Below are 7,760 nucleotides of genomic sequence, written 5' to 3'. Positions count from 1 at the left end.
TTGTTCAGTTGCCTAAAATGGACATTTTTACTATTCTCATATTAAAAATGTATGTAAAATGGTGGGGTAAAGCTATTTTTTTCAATTTATTTTTCAATTACAGTTGACATGCAGTATTATATTAGTTTCAGGTGTACAACATAGTGATTAGACATTTATATACCGTATGAAGTGATCACTATAAATCTAGTACCCACCTGGCACCATACATATGTAGTTATTACAGTATTACTGACTATATTTCCTATGCTGTACTTTATATCTCTGTGATTATTTTTATAATTGGCAATTTGTATTTCTTAATTCCTTTCACTTTTTTCACCCATTTTCCTTAACATCCCCTCCCATCTGGCAACCCTCAGTTTGTTATCTGTATCTTTGAGTTTGTTTTTCTTGAGTGTATGGTTATTTTGTTTTTTAGCTTCCACATATAAATGAAATTGTATGGTATTTGTCTTTCTCTTCTGACTTCTTTCTCTTTGCATAATATCCTCTAGGTCCATCCATGATGACCCAAATGGAAATATTTTATTTTTTTTTATGGCTAAGTAAAAAATTCTATTGTATGTACTACATCTTCTTTATCCATTCATCTAACACTTAGGGTACTTTCATATCTGCTTATTGTAAATAATGCTGCAATGAAATAAGGGTACACGTTTTTAATTAATGTTTTGGAGTTTTTTCAGATAAATACCCAGAAGTGAAGTAGAATTGCTACGTCATATGGTACCTCTATTTTTAATTTTTTTTTTTTTTCTTTTTCTGAAGCTGGAAACGGGGAGAGACAGTCAGACAGACTCCTGCATGCGCCCAACCGGGATCCACCCGGCACGCCCACCAGGGGGCGATGCTCTGCCCCTCCGGGGTGTCGCTCTGCCACGACCAGAGCCACTAGCGCCTGGGGCAGAGGTCAAGAAGCCATCCCCAGCGCCCGGGCCATCTTTGCTCCAATGGAGCCTTGGCTGTGGGAGGGGAAGAGAGAGACAGAGAGGAAGGAGGGGGGGTAGGAGAAGCAAATGGGCACTTCTCCTATGTGCCCTGGTCGGGAATCGAACCCGGGTCCCCCACACGCCAGGCCGACGCTCTACCGCTGAGCCAACTGGCCAGGGCCTCTATTTTAAAATTTTTGCGGAACCTTTATGTTATATTATATAATGGGTGCACCAATGAACAATCCCACTAACAGTGCACAAAGGTTCCCATTTCTCCACATCCTCGCCAGCACTTGTTGATTTGATAATAGCCATTCTGACAGGTATGAAGTGATATAGCATTGTGGTTTTGATTTGCATTGCCCTGATGATCAGTGGTGTTGAGCATCTTTTCATGTCTGTTCACCACCTACCTGTATGTCCTCTTTGGAGGAATGTCTATTCCTATTCTCTGTCCATTTTTTTTTTTTTTTTCTGAAGCTGGAAACGGGGAGAGACAGTCAGACAGACTCCCGCATGCGCCCGACCGGGATCCACCCGGCACGCCCACCAGGGGCGATGCTCTGCCCACCAGGGGGCGATGTTCTGCCCCTCCGGGGTGTCGCTCTGCCGAGATCAGAGCCACTCTAGCGCCTGGGGTAGAGGCCAAGGAGCCATCCCCAGTGCCCGGGCCATCTTTGCTCCAATGGAGCCTTGGCTGCGGGAGGGGAAGAGAGAGACAGAGAGGAGAGAGGGGTGGGGGTGGAGAAGCAAATGGGCACTTCTCCTATGTGCCCTGGCCGGGAATCGAACCCGGGTCCCCCGCACGCCAGGCCGACGCTCTACCGCTGAGCCAACCTGCCAGGGCTCCTCTGTCCATTTTTGATGATTCTTTTTTTGATGCCAAACTGTATGAGTTCTTTATATAGTTTGGATATTAACCCTTTATTGGATATGTCATTTGCAAATAATTTCTCCAGATCAGTAGATTGCTTTTTTGTTGGTTTCTTTTGCAGTGCAAAAGCTTTTTTGATGTAGTCACATATGTTCATTTTTGCTTTTGTTGGCCCTAGGAGACATATCCAAAAAAATATTGCTAAGACCAATGTTCAAAAGTTTGTTGCCTATGTTTTCTTCTAGGAGTTTTATGGTTTAAATTTCTGTCTTTAATCCATTTTGAGTTTACTTTTGTATATGGTGTAATTGGTCTAGTTTTATTTCTGGGATAAAGCTATTTTTGTAAATGTTTTTATATTGTGAATTCCTATAAATGGGATTATTAGGTAAAAAGGATAAAAATTCCAAGGTTTCTGTGACATCCTGCCAAATTACCATCCAGAAAAGTGGTTACCAGTTTGCATTTCCAGCCACAATATATGTGTTGGTAAGCTTATAAAAAAGCTTCAACCTCCAAGTAAATCACTTTTTTCCTTGTAAAGGATAATTTAAATGTTTATTAAGAAGGAAAAAAGAAAGTGAGCATTGAATAAAGCAGTCAAAAGCCCATCAACCAGAAATAAATATATACTATTATCTGGTGAATTTCATTTATCCCAACCATTTCCCTTAAACATATGTATACAAAGTTTTAGAAAAATGGGTTCATATGCTGTATTTAATAAATAGAGCAAATTTACTTGGATTTATCCAGAGGAAAAGAAGAAATGCGCAACTTTAAAATTTTCTACAAGAGGCCCTGGCCGGTTGGCTCAGCGGTAGAGCGTCGGCCTAGCGTGCGGAGGACCCGGGTTCGATTCCTGGCCAGGGCACACAGGAGAAGCGCCCATTTGCTTCTCCACCCCTCCGTCGTGCTTTCCTCTCTGTCTCTCTCTTCCCCTCCCGCAGCCAAGACTCCATTGGAGCAAAAATGGCCCAGGCGCTGGGGATGGCTCTGTGGCCTCTGCCTCAGGCGCTAGAGTGGCTCTGGTCGCAACATGGCGACGCCCAGGATGGGCAGAGCGTCACCCCTGGTGGGTGTGCCGGGTGGATCCCGGTCGGGCGCATAGGGGAGTCTGTCTGACTGTCTCCCTGTTTCCAGCTTCAGAAAAATGGGGAAAAAAAAAATTTTTTTCTACAAGAGAATCAAGTTCTAAATTTCCTCTGAAAATTGAGGACAAGTTTAGAAACCATTAGAGGCTAGAAACATTTTTTTCTAGTGTCATGTGTATTTTAGTTAGAGAAAGTATATGACTGCTGTTATAAAAAAAATGAAACTAGCACACTTTTGAGTTCTTCCTCTACTTATTATTCCTGTGTAGACAATGATCAGATATTCAATTTGAATCTTATAATCATTTCTCATTTTCATTGAAAGTTTATAAAATATTTACTACCATTCCTCTTATTTTTTTCCCCATCTTTAATTCATTTATTGTTGGGTTAATTGCATGAACAGTTTTTTCCCAAGTGACTTAAGTTTTTGCATACTTGAGAATGTCTCCTCTCTTTATATTTTAAAAACTTGGGTTGGATAGAAAATTCCTGGCATACTCTGCCTCATGAGGTATGCTGTAAGATGAGACCTTGACCCCCCCCCCCCCCCCACCTATGCACGAGCCCAGACACACACATATTCTAGGACAGTAGTTGGCAAACTCATCAGTCAACAGAGCCAAATATCAAAGTACGATTGAAATTTTTTTTTTAACAAGTGTTCTTTACATTTTAAGATTTTTTATTTATTCATTATAGAGAGGAGAGAGAGAGAAGGGGGAGGAGCAGGAAGCATCAACTCCCATATGTGCCTTGACCAGGCAAGCCCAGGGTTTTGAACTGGCAACTTCAGCGTTTCCTGGTTGAGGCTTTATCCACTGTGCCACCACAGGTCAGGCTGAAATTTCTTTTGAAGCCAAATTTTTAAAAGTTAAACTATATAGGTAGGTACATTCCTTATCGAGATAGTGCCCGCACGTGGTGTTTTGTGGAAGAGCCACACTCAAGAGGCCAAAGAGCCACATGTGACTCATGAGCCGCAGTTTGCCAACCAGGGCTCTAGGATATTCACTACCTCTTAAATTCGTCAAGATATTTCTTTATAGATTGCTTTTTATTGCTTAAGGAAATTTTTCTATTTGAAAAAAATTTATTTTTCAAGTGAGAGAAGGGGAGACAGATTACCTCATGCTCCCTGACCAGGATCCACTGGACAACCGCCATCATGGGCTGATGCTTGCAACTGAGCTATTTTTAGTGCCTGAGGCAGAGGCTTCATGGTGTGTGTGCCTTGACCAGGGCTCGAATCCATGACATCCATACACTGGGCTGACTCTCTACCACTGAGCCAAACTGTCAGGGCCTCTATTTGAATTTTTAAAACTTGAACTTGCTCAGTTTTAATCAGGAAAGTCAATTATGCATATTATCTCTAGCTTTTATTTTGCATTTTTAATTGCAGCTTATTTTCTTAATGCCTTCTGTTTATATTTTGTTGACCATTTTTCATTTTATATTCCACCAAATCGATTTTCAATTTTTAATTTCTTCTTTGAACTTGTATATATATTTGCATCTTAAAAAACAGATCACTTTGGGCCTGACCAGGCAGTGCAATGGATGGAGCGTTGAACTGGGATGCGGAGGACCCAGGTTCGAGACCCCGAGGTCGCCAGCTTGAGCGCAGGCTCATCTGGTTTGAGCAAAGCTCACCAGCTTGGACCCAGGGTCGCTGGCTTGAGCAAGAGGTTACTCGGTCTGCTGTAGCCCCACCGTCAAGGAACATATGAGAAAGCAATCAATGAACAACTAAGGTTTTGGTTGCAATGATGCTTCTCATTTCTCTGTTTCTGTCTGTCTGTCCCTATCTATCACTTTCTCTGTCTCTGTAAGGAAAAGCAACACAAAAAAAACAAAACAGATCACTTTGATATATCATTTTTGAGTCTGTAGAGAATGTTTCTTTAAACTTTTTGGGGTAGTGGCTAGCACCGATCCTTCTTTTCTGATTTTTTTACTTTTTTTTTTTTTACAGAGACAGAGGGATAGACAGGCACAGACAGGAACGGAGATGAGAAGCATCAATCGTTAGTTTTTGGTTGCACCTTGCAACACCTTAATTGTTCATTGATTGCTTTCTCATTCATGCCTTGACCATGGGCCTTCAGCAGACTGAGTCACCCCTCGCTCGAGCCAGCGACCTTGGGCTCAAGCTGGCGACCTCGGGGTCTCAAACCTGGGTCTTCCGCATCCCAGTCCAACGCTCTATCCACTGTGCCACTGCCCAGTCAGGCCTTTTCTGATTTATCCTTATTTAAATTTAGGTTAGTCTGCTGAAAATAACAGGGACTGGGGGAAATGAGTTTTAAGTTGGGTTGTTATATTAAAAGCTTTGTACCAAATCCATTATTTCCTCTGCCTCTGGGAACACATTTCTCTATTTTATTAGTATTAAAAAGTCAGTGTGCCCCATGGTAGCTATTATGAGTATACAATTCAAATTGTGGAAGTGAAATCCATTCAGTGGTTTGCTCCGAACATTAAAAACTGATACAAAACTATATAGGAGACATCAGAATGCATTTTGCATAAAGAATAAGAATTTTCCCTGAAATTTTTTTCAATAGCGCGCGCGCGCACACACACACACACACACACACACACACACACACACACACACACACAGTTATATAATGTGTTTTATAGGCCAAAGTCAAAAAGTTCTAAAGCTACACTTCCAAGGCTTCACTTACTAGGCTAGCTAGGTAGTGCATTAGATCAGTGGTTCCCAACCCTTTTTGGGCCATGGACCGGTTTAATGTCAGAAAATAGTTTCACGGACCAGCCTTTAGGGTGGGACGGATAAATGTATCACATGACCAAGACAAGCATCAAGAGTGAGTCTTAGACGGATGTAACAGGGAATCTGGTCATTTTTAAAAAATAAAACATCGTTCAGACTTAAATATAAATAAAACGGAAATAATGTAAGTTATTTATTCTTTCTCTGCGGACCGGTACCGGTCCGCAGCCTGAGGGTTGGGGACCACTGCATTAGATGACAAAAATGGCCCTTCAGCAAGGTATATCCTTAAGCTCCATCTCTTCTCCAAACCTTTATCAAAATATCTCCACAGATGCTCATCATGTCCCACTTATAGTTCTTTGTATTGACAAGAATAGGAACAATCGACTTCTTGTTATAGGTTGGCTGATTCCCCAGTTTGGTCCAGATTTCCCCACATGCCTAATAAGTATGCTTTATGTTTATAGTTCATGTTTGAGGAGGTTTATTTCTGTTACTAAAATTTGTTGGGTTTTTTTTTTCCTTGTATTTTTCTGGATCAGAGACAGACTCCCGCATGTGCCCGACCGGGATCCACCCGGCAAGCCCACTAGGGGGTGATGCTTTGCTCATCTGGGCCGTCATTCCACTGCAACTGGAGCCATCCTCAGCGCCTGGGCCAGCTTTGTTCCAGTGGAGCCGTGGCTGCAGGAGGGGAAGAGATAGATAGAAGGGGGGAAGGGTGGAGAAGCAGACGGGTGTGCCGTATAGATAGAAGGGGGGAAGGGTGGAGAAGCAGATGGGTGTGCCGTAACCAGAAAGCAAACCCGGAGCTTCCACATGCCAGGCCATTGCACTACCACTGAGCCAGCTGGCCAGAGCCTTGTTGGGGTTTTTAAAGATGAACATTCTACATTTTTAAATATTTTAACAATATACTGGATGATGATTTGGTTGGTTATTTAGCCAAAAGACATCTTTCTGCACATAGATCACTGGTAATAAATCACTGCTAGGACTCTATACAGATGTACTATAGATAAAGGTGCTTATATTTAACTTTTTTTTTTTGAGATAGAGGGATAGATAGGCACAGACAGGAACGGAGAGAGATGAGAAGCATCAATCAGTTTTTCGTTGTGGCACTTTAGTTGTTCATTGATTGCTTTCCCATATGTGCCTTGACCGCAGGCCTTCAGCAGACCGAGTAACCCCTTGCTCGAGCCAGCGACCTTGGGTCCAAGCTAGTGAGCTTTGCTCAAACCTGATGAGCCCCCGCTCAAGCTGGCAACCTCGTGGTCTTGAACCTGGGTCCTCCACATCCCAGTCCGATGCTCTATCCACTGCACCACCGCCTGGTCAGGCTTAACATTTAAAAGTAGTCATATATAGTTGTATGATAAATCATAATAGCTCTCTGATGGACAGCTTTTATTAGCTGAAGTATCTTCAGAAGAATCACTGAAGAATTTGAAATCTTGAATATGATGCCCAAATGCTCTAATATTGCTGCAAAAACCATTCAGCTCAATAGCAAGCAGCAGAATGTGAATCCTGTGACCAGATACAGCTTCCTAAGAAACTGGGTCCATCTTGTGTAGCAGTTGGTATTCACAATTCTTGCTGGGATCAGAGCTGCAGGAGTTCATTCAATCACTTTTCCATTTTTAAAGGAGGAAAGGTAAGTACAGGTAAACAGAACTTTTCTAGTGACACTTTCTTGACTACCGATGCTCATGAACAGTTTTCAGTCCTTCTGCATCCTTAGATCTCTTTTCATTCTTTCTGAATGCTGCCTATGAATCTGTCATTGGCTTTTCCTGCATATGCACACGCTCCTTGGGCAATGTTTTAATTCTACACATCCAGTTACCCAAACATTGTCAATTCAGGGTTAGATCACTATGAATAACTCCAGTCCCTATTTCCAGCTTTCTGGGCTTTGTCTATATATCCATTTTTTGGCTTTGTGAATGGCACTACTGTCCCAACAATTCAGGTCAAAGCTCTGAGTGGTATTCCTTTTCTCTCCATCAAACCTTTTCAGTCTTGTCCCACTGACATGGACAAGATTTGGATAGTGTCAGTTCTGGTAGAATCTTAAAGACTGAGCATCTTAACCTGGGATT

This window comes from Saccopteryx leptura, chromosome 3, assembly GCF_036850995.1.
Source record: "Saccopteryx leptura isolate mSacLep1 chromosome 3, mSacLep1_pri_phased_curated, whole genome shotgun sequence".
NCBI lineage: Eukaryota > Metazoa > Chordata > Mammalia > Chiroptera > Emballonuridae > Saccopteryx > Saccopteryx leptura.
Note: the sequence above shows the minus strand (reverse complement) of the source record.